Genomic DNA, 17,411 nt, shown 5'->3' with positions numbered 1-17,411 from the left:
CTGGTGGGTGGCACTGCTGGGCACTGATCATCACTGGCCTAATGATCGGTGCCGATCCCCGCTCTGACAACTGCCGGTTCTCGTCAGTACTTTCCTGGTGCTCTGACAGCGTGAGGAAAAAGAACCTGCAATGGCATTTCCCGGTGATCAGTGTGTCATTGGACACGGCTGATCAGGTGCTGAAATCCAGGCATAATTGGCCTTTTAACACATTACATGATCAGCCGTGTACATAGAACACAGCGATCACGGAGATCGCCGGGTGTGCGGACCAGGGGGCGCCCAGGAGTGCGCGTTCTGGGAGGACGTCATATGATGTCCACCCAGAACTGGCCGGACGCAGTGTAGCCGTCATTCGGCTATCTGCTGTTGGCAATTAGTTAATCAAACAATTTTCACAAAAAAAAAAAAAGATTCTAATTTCCATACAGATATCATTTGGGCATTTTAGAGCCTCGAGAAAAAGAAGACAAGAGTTCATCATGACTGAAGAATGATCAGATATATTGTATAGAACATAGTTTATAGACTGTATTGTTCCCCCCAACCAATTAATAACACATAGAAAAGACATGTCGGATGATCCATTATTGCCTACATTCATCTAAAGAAATAGGATTTTATTGGAGTAGAAAGTATTTTTTAATTTTACATATTTCCAGTCTTTTCAAAATCTATATGAAAGTTTAATTTTCTTTTGAAACTAAGAAAAAAAATGATAGTTAACTTCCTATGGAGACACCCAAGCAGGTGCCTTGGCAAGATGATGGTCCATGTGTCCATTCACACACAGGCCACGGCTTGGCCACGCCTCCTCTTACTTCATTACATGACTGCCTGTGATTTACAGCAGTGGGAGCCAATGACAAGGCAGAGAAAAGGGACAGCCAAGGCTGTTGTGGCCATTCATTGATATCAATGGGGATCAAGTAAATATTGTGGGGGGGGGTTGGCGGGGATGGGTGTGCTGCAGCATACATGTTTTTGTAATGCATGCATACAATGCATGAAGCTGAAAGAACTTAAGCCTTTAAAATCAATTTATCATGGAGAATAAACAGTGGTGATGCAAAATAATACAAAGTAAATAAATAATAACAATAATATTTCTATATATATTGGTAATCAAATTCAATGTTATTACATTACATGACCCTGCAACGGCCAGTTAAAGTAGCGCTGTAATGAATAGCTAGAAAGGCTGTCGTCATGGAGGTAAAACCTTGCAGACAACAAGTGGATAAGCACAACATAAATCTAAATATCAGCCATAACAATCTTGATACATACAAAACATGACTAGATAGTAGGATACAATAGGCCATGGCCCTTTTATTGGTGAAACAAAAAACATTTTATTTCAAAAAATGTTAGAAAATATATTTTAAATCATATAAAAGATAAAAAAAAACACATTAAACAATAAATGAATGCTTGAATACTGCTATAACAACAATAGTCCATTCATTTATTTCTTCTCACTGTTGGCCAGGGGTGGACTAACCACTCATGGGGCCCCTGTGTCCTTGCCCAAACAAAAAAGCCTATGGAAAAGGTACCAGGGGCATCTCATGGGGCCCCCTACTGTCCCCTGGCCCTGGGGCAGTGCCCGAGTTTAAAAATGGTGAGTCTATTCCTGCTATTGACCAGAGGAAGTAGGCTACACTATTGCAAGGTGAGACATTGATGCCTGAAAACAGATGAAGGAGATGAATTATCCAGAAGTCACAGGAGCAGAATTCTGGAAAGGTGATCTGGATACACCATTATCAGCCAAGTTCTCTATCCACATGGATAAGTACACGTCCCGTCACAGGTTGATGTGACCATTGAAGATCTGCAAGGGCACACCCAATAGCAACAACAATGCCGTATACAGCGAACAAAGCCTGGACCTAAAACAGAAAACAAAGAGAAGAGTTAGAAACCAACACATAGAACAATGATATTTCACAGGATAACAGACATACATGAACAATGTAACATACAACAGCATGAAGACTAAACACACCGGCCATGACACCCAAGAATTACAGAGCAACACCGCAAGCAGCCTGACACCCCCCCATATCTACCTACAGAAGTCCAAGGATGATCCCAATCCAACAGAACAGAAACAACAGACTGACAACCTGACACACGTCACCTCAACCTGATTACAGGACAAAATGAAACATTTCCTGCACCCCAAACAAAGACACAGACTCCTAGCAAACACGAGCAACACTCCACAACTGATCATAAAACACGAGCAACACTCCACAACTGATCATAAAACATGGGCACAAGCAACTGACAACACAGACTGACCGACATCCAGACTACAACTCAACCACACTGTCCTCCCCATGTCATTGTAATTGTCCTCCCCATGTCACTGACCCCCCAATGTCACTGTCCTCCCCATGTCATTGTAATTGTCCTCCCCATGTCACTGTCCCCCCAATGTCACTGTCCTCCCCATGTCATTGTAATTGTCCTCCCCATGTCCGGACCCCCCAATGTCACTGTCCTCCCCATGTCAGGACCCCCCAATGTCACTGTCCTCCCCATGTCATTGTAATTGTCCTCCCCATGTCACTGACCCCCCAATGTCACTGTCCTCCCCATGTCATTGTAATTGTCCTCCCCATGTCACTGACCCCCCAATGTCACTGTCCTCCCCATGTCATTGTAATTGTCCTCCCCATGTCCGGACCCCCCAATGTCACTGTCCTCCCCATGTCACTGTAATTGTCCTCCCCATGTCACTGACCCCCCAATGTCACTGTCCTCCCCATGTCATTGTAATTGTCCTCCCCATGTCACTGACCCCCCAATGTCACTGTCCTCCCCATGTCATTGTAATTGTCCTCCCCATGTCACTGACCCCCCAATGTCACTGTCCTCCCCATGTCATTGTAATTGTCCTCCCCATGTCACTGACCCCCCAATGTCACTGTCCTCCCCATGTCATTGTAATTGTCCTCCCCATGTCACTGACCCCCCAATGTCACTGTCCTCCCCATGTCATTGTAATTGTCCTCCCCATGTCACTGACCCCCCAATGTCACTGTCCTCCCCATGTTATTGTAATTGTCCTCCCCATGTCACTGACCCCCCAATGTCACTGTCCTCCCCATGTCACTGACCCCCCAATGTCACTGTCCTCCCTATGTCATTGTAATTGTCCTCCCCATGTCACTGACCCCCCAATGTCACTGTCCTCCCCATGTCATTGTAATTGTCCTCCCCATGTCACTGACCCCCCAATGTCACTGTCCTCCCCATGTCACTGACCCCCCAATGTCACTGTCCTCCCTATGTCATTGTAATTGTCCTCCCCATGTCACTGACCCCCCAATGTCACTGTCCTCCCCATGTCACTGACCCCCCAATGTCACTGTCCTCCCTATGTCACTGTAATTGTCCTCCCCATGTCACTGACCCCCCAATGTCACTGTCCTCCCCATGTCATTGTAATTGTCCTCCCCATGTCACTGACCCCCCAATGTCACTGTCCTCCCGATGTCATTGTAATTGTCCTCCCCATGTCACTGACCCCCCAATGTCACTGTCCTCCCCATGTCACTGACCCCCCAATGTCACTGTCCTCCCCATGTCATTGTAATTGTCCTCCCCATGTCACTGACCCCCCAATATCACTGTCCTCCCCATGTCACTGACCCCCCAATGTCACTGTCCTCCCCATGTCATTGTAATTGTCCTTCCCATGTCACTGACCCCCCAATGTCACTGTCCTCCCCATGTCATTGTAATTGTCCTCCCCATGTCACTGACCCCCCAATGTCACTGTCCTCCCCATGTCAGGACCCCCCAATGTCACTGTCCTCCCCATGTCATTGTAATTGTCCTCCCCATATCACTGACCCCCCAATGTCACTGTCCTCCCCATGTCATTGTAATTGTCCTCCCCATGTCACTGACCCCCCAATGTCACTGTCCTCCCCATGTCATTGTAATTGTCCTCCCCATGTCACTGACCCCCCAATGTCACTGTCCTCCCTATGTCACTGTAATTGTCCTCCCCATGTCACTGAGCCCCCAATGTCACTGTCCTCCCCATGTCATTGTAATTGTCCTCCCCATGTCACTGACCCCCCAATGTCACTGTCCTCCCCATGTCATTGTAATTGTCCTCCCCATGTCACTGACCTCCCAATGTCACTGTCCTCCCCATGTCATTGTAATTGTCCTCCCCATGTCACTGACCCCCCAATGTCACTGTCCTCCCCATGTCAGGACCCACCATGTCACTGTCCGCCCATATGTCACTTTCCTCACCATGTCAGGACCTACCATGTCACTGCCCCCTCACATGTCACTGTCCTCCCCATGTCAGGCAACACCATATGTCACTGTCCTCCCCATGTCAAGCCCCACCATGTCACTGCCCCCACATGTCAATGTGCCTCATATTTAATGCCCCCCCATATCACTGCCAACCCCCATATCATTGCCCCACTCAAATTTGAACTCTCCCCCTACCATGTCACTGTACCCAGGGGCGAATTTGTTGCGAGGCAAACAAGGCGTTTACCTAGGGTGGAACATTTTAGGGGGTTGGCGCGGTGCTGCCGCCACCCCTTCCAATGGAAAGGACACTGTGTACCGGAGCGGGAAGGGGTCTGCTGTGTCTTACCTGGTTCCGTGTCCCAGTCTCACGATGATGCAGTTCAGGAAGCGCTGCTCCTTCATTCACTCCACCCGCTCCCTCACTCCATGTTCACGCTGCTGCTCGCCTCCGCCTCCTCACCGGTGATTGGGCAACAGAACTGTAGCTCAGGAAAGGCATACAGGCGGCCAATCACATGCAAGGAGCCAGAGCCAAATGGACCCACAACATCGAGTGAGGGAGCAGCCAGAGTGAATGAAAGAGGACAGCTGACCGCCCGGTAAGTGTGCCGTGCAGATGGTGCTGCTGCAACCAGGTATGCTGCCTGCAACAGCACCTACCCTGGCGCAGGGGTCAGCATGTTAAGTGTCTTTGGTGTAAGTGGGAGGAATAGTGCCCCATCATTGGTGTCACTGATACTAATGATGGGGCACTATTCATCCCACTAACACCAATGATGGGGCACTATTCCTCCCCCAACTGATACCAATAATGTGCCCCCCTTGTCCCTAACCACAGCTAGATCAGTCCCCCATGAAGATCTGCCCCCCTTGTCAATCCCCCCAGCAAAATCAGTCCGCCGTGAAGATCTGCCCCCCTTGTCATTACCACCCCAAGATCAGTACCCCGTGAAGATCTGCCCCCCTTGTCATTACCCCCCCAAGATCAGTACCCCGTGAAGATCTGCCCCCCTTGTCATTATTCCCCAGCAAGATCAGTCCCCCGTGAAGATGTGCCCCCCTTGTCATTCCCCCCCAGCAAGATCAGTCCCCCTTGAAGATCTGCCCCCCCTTTTCATCCCCCCCCCAAGATCAGTCCCCCGTGAAGATCTGCCCCCCTTGTCATTCCCCCCCTGCAAGATCAATGCGCCGTGAAGATCTGCCCCCCTTGTCATTATTCCCCAGCAAGATCAGTCCCCTGTGAAGATCTGCCCCCTTGTCATTCCCCCCCCAGCAAGATCAGTCCCCCGTGAAGATCTGCCCCCCTTGTCATTATTCCCCAGCAAGATCAGTCCCCCGTGAAGATGTGCCCCACTTGTCATTCCCCCCCAGCAAGATCAGTCCCCCTTGAAGATCTGCCCCCCCTTTTCATCCCCCCCAAGATCAGTCCCCCGTGAAGATCTGCCCCCCTTGTCATTCCCCCCCTGCAAGATCAATGCGCCGTGAAGATCTGCCCCCCTTGTCATTATTCCCCAGCAAGATCAGTCCCCTGTGAAGATCTGCCCCCTTGTCATTCCCCCCCAGCAAGATCAGTCCCCCGTGAAGATCTGCCCCCCTTGTCATTCCCCCCCCCAAGATCATTCCCCCGTGAAGATGTGCCCCCCTTGTCATTATCCCCCAGCAAAATCAGTCCCCCGTGAAGATCTGCCCCCCTTGTCATACCCCCCAGCAAGATCACTCCTGTAATTGCAATCCAGCATGAAAGGAGTTAACACTTTCTCAGAGCGAGATCGCTGATCGTCTGCTTATGCCTGAAACTGGCACATGCGCAGATACATCAAGGGGGGCAGATCCTCACGGGAGACACATTATCATGCAACCGGCACATTTTGTCCCCTGATATTAGACATTAGCCGGGTGATTGTATACACACAGCGGGCAGATCTCAATCAATGTCACCCACTAGTCTATACTGTCACGGGGTTGGCCAGCCAATCATGTGGCTCCTATTCTGTCCTTCCAATGACCATTCCTAGTACATAGGACTCATCTTCCATACTACATTCATGATACAACAAGATGGAAACTGTTATAGAGTCATTGTACAAATCCTGTGACCCGACTTGTATCCGGGAATATTGCATGGCCTTCTACTTCCTGCTTCCTGTTCTATGCTGACCTGGATGCAGTTCTGTTGTACAACATGATTCCTCACACCAGCAGCTTGTGTTGTCTTCATTCCTGTACATGAAACATGGTGTCAGAAGTGACTGGAATCAGGACTGAGCCTCTTGTTTGGAGCGCAGCAGCTTTGGGAAACACAGGTTTGTGAACTACAGCCTGAGACTGAGGATTGTCTGAGATTTGATAGCTCAGAGGCTTCCTGACAATATGGCTGCCATGAATGGCATACCTCCCCCAGAGGGGATGACAATGAGTGGGGATTGGAGCAGCAATTGGGAATCTTTCAGAGCTGAATGTGAAGATTATTGTCTGGCTACAGGCTGGAATGAGAAATGTGCAGGAGTGCCGGCAGCAACTCTGAGAAGAGTCATGGGCAGTGAATGCAGGCATGTGTATAAACACAATGTGACCCTCACAGCAGATCAGCAACACAATGTTACAGCCATTGTAAATGTACTGGAAGATGATCTCATACCTGCTACAAATGTCATTTATGAAAGGGATGTGTTTGGATGCTGCAAACAAGAAGAGGGACAATCTTTGGATCACTTTGTTACACACTGGAGAGAAAAGGCAGCAACTTGTGAATATGGCACTCGGAGACCAATTGATAAGGGACACAATTGTTGTTGGTATAGCTAGCGAGAGAGCACACGCAGGCGCCTCCTAAGAGAACATGACTTCACTCTACACACAGCCATTGAGACGTGCCGTACAGCAGAGCTCACTGACAGACGTCTGAAAGTTATGGAACAGGACAGACAGCAGACCGACAGCATAAACATTGCAATGCAGCATGGCAACAGGAACAAACTGCAGCAACGCCCCCTGATGAGCACAAATACTGCCAACCCTACAGCCTGCAGATACTGTGGGACTGTGCATGAAAGAATTAAAGAGCCGTGTCCAGCTTATGGGGAGTCTTGGAAGTCTTGTGGAAGAACAAACCATTTTACTAACGTTTGTTTGTCAAGTAAACGACGGCCATCAATAGGCAAATGACACAACGTGGAGAACACATCCGCATATGAGGAAGAGACACACCACTGAAGTTATAGACAGCAGTGAATTGATGGGCCTACCTCCCCCCACACAGATCACCTACCTCCCCCCACACAGATCACCTACCTCCCCCCACAGAGATCACCTACCTCCCCCCACACAGATCACCTACCTCCCCCCACACAGATCACCTACCTCCCCCCACACACACACCACTGAAGTTATAGACAGCAGTGAATTGATGGGTGCTGTGCAATCCAGAGGAAAGAAATGGTTTGTCACTTTACATGTAAATAATAAGCCCCAATCCTGTCACCTCCATTCAGGAACAACGTGGGATGTAATGTGCTTCAGAGACAAAATGGTGTCAGCACCAGAAGCACGTCTACTGCCAAGTGACACCAGATTAAAGTTATACTCCGGTGCGATGATGAAATCTCTGGGGCTCTTCAAGACAGAATGTGCCATACGTGGACTAACACACAAGCTGGAGTGTGAAATTGTGGAAGCAGCCAAAAGCCACTGTTGTCTGGCTCATCCTGTGAGCGTCTAGGGCTGAGACGTTTCTCCGTCCCTGCAGAGTGCAATGTGATGGACAATCTATCCAAGGGGCCCTTGACAAAACAACTGCTGATAAAGGAATTTAGTGATGTGTTTACTGGGCCAGTAGAATCTGTACCAGGGGAAGTTCATTTCCACCTTGATGTGAGTGTCCCTCCAGTCCAATGTGCACCACGCAATGTGCCGGTGGCATTAAAACAGGCAGTTAAGGCACAGCTTGACCAGTATGAGGCCAATGGACACTTGGCACCAGTGACTGACCCAACTGACTAATAAGTAACATGGTGATTGTAGGGAAGCCAAATAAGCTATGAATATGCATAGATCTCAAATTCTTAAATATGGCACTGAGACGATCTCACTACATCATGCCAACTCTCGAGGATGTTTTGTACAAGTTGCCTAAGGCACGTCTGTTCACACTTGTTGATGCCCGGGATGCATTTTTACAGTGTAAGTTGGATGATGCAAGTAGTTACATGACAACCTTCTGGACTCCGTGGGGCAGGAAAAGATGGCGCAAACTGCCTTTTGGAGTATCAGTTGCACCAAAGGTGTATCAACGTAAACAATATGAACTATTGGCTGGACTCAGTGGTATTGAACCAATAGCTGATGACATCCTTGTGGTTGGCTCTGGGGACACAGATGAGGAAGCAGAGTAAGATCATGATGGCAAACTGCTGGAACTGATGAATCGTTGTAGGCAGGTAAAATTGAGACTTGGCATGAAAAAGCTGCAATTCAAGGTCAAAGAGGTCCGCTTTCATGGACACATTCTAACCTGGGAGGGTTTGAAGGCTGACCCAGAAAAAATCAGAGCCATACTGGATATGCCGCAGCCAGCAAATGTGAAATCCCTGCAGCGCTTCATTGTATTTGTTACCTATCTAGCAAAATTCCTACCACACCTCTCAGAGGTCTGTGAGCCATTGAGAAGGCTTCTGGACAAGGACGCTGTTTGGCATTGGCTTCCTAAGCATGATAATGCAGTGCAGGACATCAAACGCTTGGTCACGGACACACCTGTCCTGAAGTACTATGACGTTACAAAACCTGTAACTATTCAAAGTGATGCAAGCAAAACTGATCTTGGGTGTTGTCTATTACAAGCTGGCCAGCCTATCGCTTTTGCTTCAAGGGCACTGACTCTTACCAAACAAAACTACGCACAAATAGAAGAGGAATGTCTGAGTATAGTGTTTGCCTGCCAGCGCTTTCACCACTACCTCTATGGGGGCAACGAGATCACGGCAGAAACTCACCATAAACCTCTGATTTCTATTTTCCAGAAACCACTTTTGTGTGCACCCAAACGTCTACAGAGCATGTTGTTGTCAGGGCAGGGGCCGAGGAACGGACAGGCAGGCCTAACAATGTAATGCACTGGCTGACGACAACCACCACCCACAGACCGAAGTCCCTCAGGGCGCGGAGTCTAAGTCCCAGGCTGCCCTTCACCAGGGCCCCTGATGGTGGGGATGGACTTGACGCAGCCAGGAACCAGGTCGCGGCCCCCAAGACACCTCAGCTGCGGTAATGGCCGCCGCCAATGGCGTGTAGCTGGTGGAAGAGACAAAAGAGTAGTCAGACAAGCCGGGTCAACAACAACAGGACAAAAAATTACAGGACAGCAGACGAGAATCACAGGTCACGAGCTGGGTTCAGCAACAGAGGGTCAGATCAAAGGAGAATACAAAGAATAGTCAAGTCACAAGCCGAATCAGATACCAGGAGAGTCACGAGAGTCAGAACAGAGTAATAGCAACACAAAGACACAAGACACAAGTGCAAAGAGCATGTGCGGGCCACAGGCTTATATGTCATCAGCCACACCCCTCTGGGGGATGGACCACAGAGACCTGAAGGCATAAAAGGATTCCCACCATGCACAGCAGAATCCAAGATGGACGCCAGCACATGGAGTAACATAACCTCAGGGAAAAGGTAGGACCTTGACAGTTGTCACGTTACAAAACTATTGCCTAAATGTTGTCTATAAACCTGGTCCTGAAATGTACATTAGTGACACTCTTAGCAGAGCTACAGCAGCAGGTGGTACACCTGAGTATGCACAACACACAGTTTGCAATGTTCAGCGGGACCTGGAGGTCCTGTCACAGATTAATCATTCAGACTATTTATACGTCATGGACCAACGATTGCTTCAGATAAAACAGCACACTGACACCGATGAGAGTTTGCAGGCTCTTAAATATGTTGTTCTGAACGGTTGGCCTGATTCCAAGTTGGAAGCCCCATTACTTGTGAGAGAATATTGGACTTTCAGAGATGAAATCGCCATCCAAGATGGTATACTGTACAAGAGGCCAAGGGTCATCATTCCTAAATCTTTAAGATGGGAGATGCTGACTCGTATTCATGCCAGTCACATTGGAGGAGAAGCATGCTATAGGCAAGCACGTGATACCCTATACTGGCCCAACATGCAGAACGAGATTAGAGACTTTGTTAGCTGTTGCTCGGCATGCAATGAATATGCGCAGGCACAACAGAAAGAACCTATGATGTCGCCTGTGCTGCCCACCCGGCCTTGGAAAATTGTAAGCATGGACTTACTGAATTATGCTGGGCAGGATTTTCTACTAATTGTTGATCACTATTCTGACTTTTGGGAGATTGAGCTACTTCCTGACCTGTCTGCTGATACTACCATCAAGCGTTGGAAAGCACAGTTTGCATCTTATGGCCAACCGGATAGAGTCATCTCGGATAATGGACCTCAATATGCATGTGAGCAATTCAGACGGTTCTCTACAGATTGGGGATTTGAGCATGTTACCTCATCCCGAGGCACCTGCAAGCCAATGGCAAAGCGGAATCGGCTGTCAAGATAGTGAAGAATCTTTGTAAGAAGGCCAAGTTTGATGGTACTGATCCATGGAAGGCCATTCTACATTGGAGGAACACCCCATCTGAAGGCATGGACAGTAGTCCTGCACAGCGATTGATGTCTAGGAGACTGAAGACTTCATTGCCTGTGGCCAACAAATTACTTGATCCTTGTATGGTTACAGGTGTCCCGGCAAAACTGCAGCGGAGGAAACAGATTGTAACAAAAGTATAGCGAGCGCTACAAGTAAGTTAATGTAAGCAGCTGAAACACCAAACAAAGGTAACCAAAAAACCTTTCAGTAATCAATAAAGGGAGAAGGATAGGTGCAGCGCTTTGGATCAGTGTAAAAGGAATGCTCTAAAGGTATATATGTATATATATATATGAATATAGGTACAATAATAGACAGTGCGCTAATCAATAGAAGTGTTTAAAGCACACACACAGTCCACATCCCAAATCAATGGTGGTAGGAAGGGTAAAGAGAATCCTAGGAGCGAATAGAGTGCGCACTCACCAGAAGTGCGTATAAAATACGCATGTAGAGAGATAAACTCTTCAGTATGTCTCTGGCATCCAGGCTCTGGTCAGATCGCACTCCACACCATCCTCTTTGGCACCGCGAAGAGCAGTAACCCGGATTCACCAAATGGTAAAGGCGTCAAAGATACTCCTTAGTCCAAAAAGGCACTGTGGGAGATGGTGCTCTCAAGGAGAGCCCAATAAAGGACGCCACATAGTGTAATGCTGTTTGACTTAAATTTATTATAGTCAAAGCAAGTAACAAAAATTCTACTGACCATAAATGTTGGCCACATATAGTGGCTAGATGTCCATGAGCTGTAGCCCTCTGACGCGTTTCGTGCGATGCACGTTTTCAAAGGGCGCAGGGCTTACTTATCCGCATAAAGTCGCTTCCAGGTGACAGGACCGGTCTCTGGAGACTGGGTTCCTGTGTTCAGAGGGTTGCTCCTCGATCATATCTTGTGGATGTAGAAGGCAGTCTTTACCGCCGCAATTGAGTGGACCTGCGAAGGGCAGAACGATTCACCACACAAGCCTATGAGCATCCTGCACGTGATCCTCCTGAGGCGCTCAATGCCCCGAGTCCTACTGGACCATATACTCAAAGCAGAGAGAACTCCGCTGTCATATCGGGATACAATGAGAATGACATAATGCAGCCACATATCCCGACAAGTTCTTCTCTGCCAAACACACCAGCCAGGAAAGAGGGTCGCTCCTTATCAACACCTTCTGGAGCTGAACGGATTTCCCCAGGAAAATCCCTGTGGCCTTGCGTAGTGGTCGAGTTTCCAGACCACCAGATAGACTCAATCTGTAGTGTATCTACCAGTCACACAGCATGCCATGTTCAAGACTGTTCAGGATCTGTTTTAGTTTCATTGTTTACAAGGTTTGAATGGAATGTAAAAAAGGGAGACGTTATAGAGTCATTCTACAAATCCTGTGACCCGACTTGTATCCGGGAATATTTCATGGCCTTATACTTCCTGCTTCCTGTTCTATGCTGACCTGGATGCAGTTCTGTTGTACAACATGATTCCTCACACCAGCAGCTTGTGTTGTCTTCATTCCTGTACATGAAACAGGTACTGTCCGTGTATTAGGGGACCAATGACACCTTGGCTAGTATTGTAGATGAATCTGGGGGCGTCGGGGGCAATCTTCGTATGTTTATGGCCCTTTAGGGCATATGTGATTTCTATGTATTTTATGGGAGATTTTCTCTGTATATTGGGAGTTTCCATCTTGTTGTATCATGAATGTAGTATGGAAGATGAGTCCTATGTACTAGGAATGGTCATTGGAAGGACAGAATAGGAGCCACATGATTGGCTGACCAACCCCGTGACAGTATAGACTAGTGGGTGACATTGATTGAGATCTGCCCGCTGTGTGTATACAATCACCCGGCTAATGTCTAATATCAGGGGACAAAATGTGCCAGCATTCATATCAGACTAAGGGAAAATGGCCGCCGGAGGAGGGAAAGGTGGGCTACAACAAAATGGAGGAGGAAGATCTAATCCACTGCACTGTAATGTAAAAACACTATATTAGACCAAGGGAAAATGGCCGCCAAATAAGGGACAGACAGGCTACAACATAATGGCGCCCAATTAGTCTATTAAGGATTATAATGGTATATATAGGCAGCTGTACGTCCGATGGCCAACTCCTGAGGAAGTCACGTGGAAGTAAATAGGAATTTTACGAGCCGCCATCGTCTTTTGCTTTTTAGGTTTTTTTTTCCCTGTTATTTCATGCTATTCAGCTTTTTTTGTACCATCACCATCTAGTGTCTGCTCTCCATAATGCAGCCTCTGGATAAATTTGTCTGGAGTCATTTCCTGTCTGGTGTCACTTCCTATCTGGTGTCACTTCCTGTCCTGAGAACACTTTCTACCTCTCAGCCATTTTAGATCAGCTTCAAGAAGGTCCAACAGAATCGGTCTCCATCCTGAACACACGGCCACCATAGGGCCAGCATGGGATCTTCTCCATGTCAGAGCACACGGGTAAGTCAGGTGGATCTCCTATTCCTGGTCCCGGCTCCTGTCCCTGCTATAGACGGACCAATCATCTGTGACCGAACCTTCCTCCTCGTCATCGATGATCTGGGTGTATTATTATTATTTATTCCAGGTACTTATATAGCGCCGTCAGTTTACATCTATATTGTACGTTCCCATCAGTCCCCGCCCCCGAGGAGCGTACAGTCTAAGGGCCCTAACTCACATTCATACATACACATACTAGGGACAGCTTAGGAGACAATTCACCTCCCTGCATGTCTTTGTAGTGTGGGAGGAAACCAGAGTACCCAGAGGAAACCCACACAGGGAGAACATGCAAACTCCAGGCAGGTGGTGCCATGGTTGGGATTTGAACCAACAACCCGAGTACTGCCAGGTGGAAGTGCTAACCACTCAGGCACTGTGCTGCCCCGTGCTGTATATATCTCAGCATCTACTTCTCAGTGTTGGTTTCCTCCTCATTGCCGGCCATTAAATGGGCCTCAGAATGGCTCCGGTATTCCCTCCTAGGAAGGACATTCAGGCCGATCTCCCACCATGTTCCTCTGATGTGTCCGAGACAGAATAACAGGAGAGACACCAGGAGAACCCGCTGGGACCTGACACTCCGAGAACCAGAGTTATGGTGGAGTATAGACCCTTCCTGAGATACTCCTCCCTGGGAACGTCATACCTCCGTACTCCTCTCCTGTACGTACCCATCACTGTCATACCTCCGTACTCCTCTCCTGTACATACCCATCACTGTCATACCTCCGTACTCCTCTCCTGTACATACCCATCACTGTCATACCTCCATACTCCTCTCCTGTACATACCCATCACTGTCATACCTCCGTACTCCTCTCCTGTACATACCCATCACTGTCATACCTCCGTACTCCTCTCCTGTACATACCGATCACTGTCATACCTACGTACTCCTCTCCTGTACATACCCATCACTGTCATACCCCCCACACTCCTCTCCTGTACGTACCGATCACTGTCATAGCTCCGTACTCCTCTCCTGTACACACCGATCACTGTCATACCTCCGTACTCCTCTCCTGTACGTACCGATCACTGTCATACCCTCCACACTCCTCTCCTGTACGTACCGATCACTGTCATACCTCCACACTCCTCTCCTGTACATACCCATCACTGTCATACCTCCACACTCCTCTCCTGTACATACCAATCACTGTTATACCCCCCCACACTCCTCTCCTGTACATACCAATCACTGTTATACCCCCCCACACTCCTCTCCTGTACATACCGATCACTTTTATACCCTCCACACTCCTCTCCTGTACATACCGATCACTGTCATACCTCCGTACTCCTCTCCTGTACATACCCATCACTGTCATACCCCCCACACTCCTCTCCTGTACATACCGATCACTGTCATACCTCCACACTCCTCTCCTGTACATACCCATCACTGTCATACCCCCCACACTCCTCTCCTGTACATACCGATCACTGTCATACCTCCGTACTCCTCTCCTGTACATACCGATCACTGTCATACCTCCGTACTCCTCTCCTGTACATACCAATCACTGTCATACCTCCGTACTCCTCTCCTGTACATACCCATCACTGTCATACCTCCGTACTCCTCTCCTGTACATACCGATCACTGTCATACCTTCGTACTCCTCTCCTGTACATACCGATCACTGTCATACCTCCGTACTCCTCTCCTGTACATACCGATCACTGTCATACCTCCACACTCCTCTCCTGTACACACCAATCACTGTCATACCTCCACACTCCTCTCCTGTACATACCCATCACTGTCATACCTCCGAACTCCTCTCCTGTACATACCGATCACTGTCATACCTCTGTACTCCTCTCCTGTACATACCGATCACTGTCATTCCTCCGTACTCCTCTCCTGTACGTACCGATCACTGTCATAGCTCCGTACTCCTCTCCTGTACACACCGATCACTGTCATACCTCCGTACTCCTCTCCTGTACGTACCGATCACTGTCATACCTCCACACTCCTCTCCTGTACATACCCATCACTGTCATACCTCCACACTCCTCTCCTGTACATACCGATCACTGTCATACCTCCACACTCCTCTCCTGTACGTACCCATCAGTGTCATACCCCCCACACTCCTCTCCTGTACATACCCATCACTGTCATACCCTCCGTACTCCTCTCCTGTACATAGTCATCACTGTCATACCTCCCACACTCCTCTCCTGTACATACCGACCACTGTCTTACCTCCCACACTCCTCTCCTGTACATACCGATCACTGTCATACCTCCGCACGCCTCTCCTGTACATAGCCATCACTGTCATACCCCCACACTCCTCTCCTGTACATACCGATCACTTTTATACCCTCCACACTTCTCTCCTGTACATACCGATCACTGTCATACCTCCACACTCCTCTCCTGTACATACCCATCACTGTCATACCCCCCACACTCCTCTCCTGTACATACCGATCACTGTCATACCTCCGTACTCCTTTCCTGTACATACCGATCACTGTCATACCTCCGTACTCCTCTCCTGTACATACCGATCACTGTCATACCTTCGTACTCCTCTCCTGTACATACCGATCACTGTCATACCTCCACACTCCTCAACTGTACACACCAATCACTGTCATACCTCCACACTCCTCTCCTGTACATACCCATCACTGTCATACCTCCGAACTCCTCTCCTGTACATACCGATCACTGTCATACCTCTGTACTCCTCTCCTGTACATACAGATCACTGTCATACCTCCGTACTCCTCTCCTGTACGTACCGATCACTGTCATAGCTCCGTACTCCTCTCCTGTACACACCGATCACTGTCATACCTCCGTACTCCTCTCCTGTACGTACCGATCACTGTCATACCTCCGTACTCCTCTCCTGTACATACCCATCACTGTCATACCCCCCACACTCCTCTCCTGTACATACCGATCACTGTCATACCTCCGTACTCCTCTCCTGTACATACCCATCACTGTCATACCTCCGTACTCCTCTCCTGTACATACCGATCACTGTCATACCTCCGTACTCCTCTCCTGTACGTACCGATCACTGTCATACCTCCACACTCCTCTCCTGTACGTACCCATCACTGTCATACCCCACACACTCCTCTCCTGTACATACTACCCACCATCGTATCATCTGCAACTCCTCTCTTACATTTACTACCTGCAGTTATGCTCTTCTTCTTAAATTGGGGAATAACTCGATGACTTACATACTTTTCAGACCTTGTGAAATATTCTTGGCTGTTTTGAAAATAATACACTTTAATTTGTATTTCATGATAAATCCTGCCTCATCTCTGCCTCTCTACCTGCAGCCTAACAATGAGGTGTGCATGCAGCCACTGATCTATTTCTGGCTTTTGTCTCTCAGACATTCTAATGTTCATTTCTCCAAACGTCCTCCAGGACATCCTTCCTGAGACAGAGCTCCTCCCTCTGGGACAGGAAACACGTAAGCACAGTACTATAAAAGGTGGACCACCAGGCCTCCCTCCTGAATTTTTAGTGTTTCCTCTGCAAATATGGGTGCAGTCATCAAGGAACTGATTGTCGAAGTCCTGGGCCCTAGAGGTTTCTGTTGGCTCCTGGTCTGGCTTACTTCCTGCTGCCTGACGCGATTGCGTACGGGGGAGTGGGGCTGCACTCCTGATATCTTTCCATGCCTCAGTGGATGATGACCATTGGGGGTGTCCTGGGTTGTCCAGGACCTTTGATGCCTATTGCATTCCTTCCCGTGCGGGGGGGCTCCAGCATCCGATGCACAGTGGGGCAGAATGACTGCCAAGCAGGTGTGCGAGTAGCCGCAACTTCTGGGTGCTGTCCAGGAACCGGAAGTTTCGGCTGCAGTGACGTCATCGAGGGATGCTGGAGACTCGTGGTTCCAGTCTCCATAGCAGCACAGGCATCTGGTCAAGCAGCCAGTCTGGTGTAC

General features: G+C 48.6%; 1 long non-coding RNA gene across 1 annotated transcript in view; it reads right to left on the bottom strand.

Moving 5' to 3' along the window:
• Nucleotides 1-1,307: 1,307 nt before the first annotated feature.
• The window catches only part of LOC149443251 (uncharacterized), a 98,601-nt gene continuing 82,497 nt past the window's right edge, over nt 1,308-17,411 (bottom strand). The window contains exon 2 of the long non-coding RNA XR_016306682.1: nt 1,308-1,895. This is a non-coding gene — a long non-coding RNA (uncharacterized LOC149443251). The remainder of the gene's footprint in view (nt 1,896-17,411) is intronic.

The sequence above is a fragment of the Staurois parvus genome, unplaced genomic scaffold (assembly GCF_062004578.1).
Source record: "Staurois parvus isolate SC_StPar_1 unplaced genomic scaffold, SC_StPar_1.0 ptg000864l, whole genome shotgun sequence".
NCBI classification, from domain to species: Eukaryota; Metazoa; Chordata; class Amphibia; order Anura; family Ranidae; genus Staurois; species Staurois parvus.
Note: the sequence above shows the minus strand (reverse complement) of the source record. Positions and strands in the feature narration are given on the sequence as shown.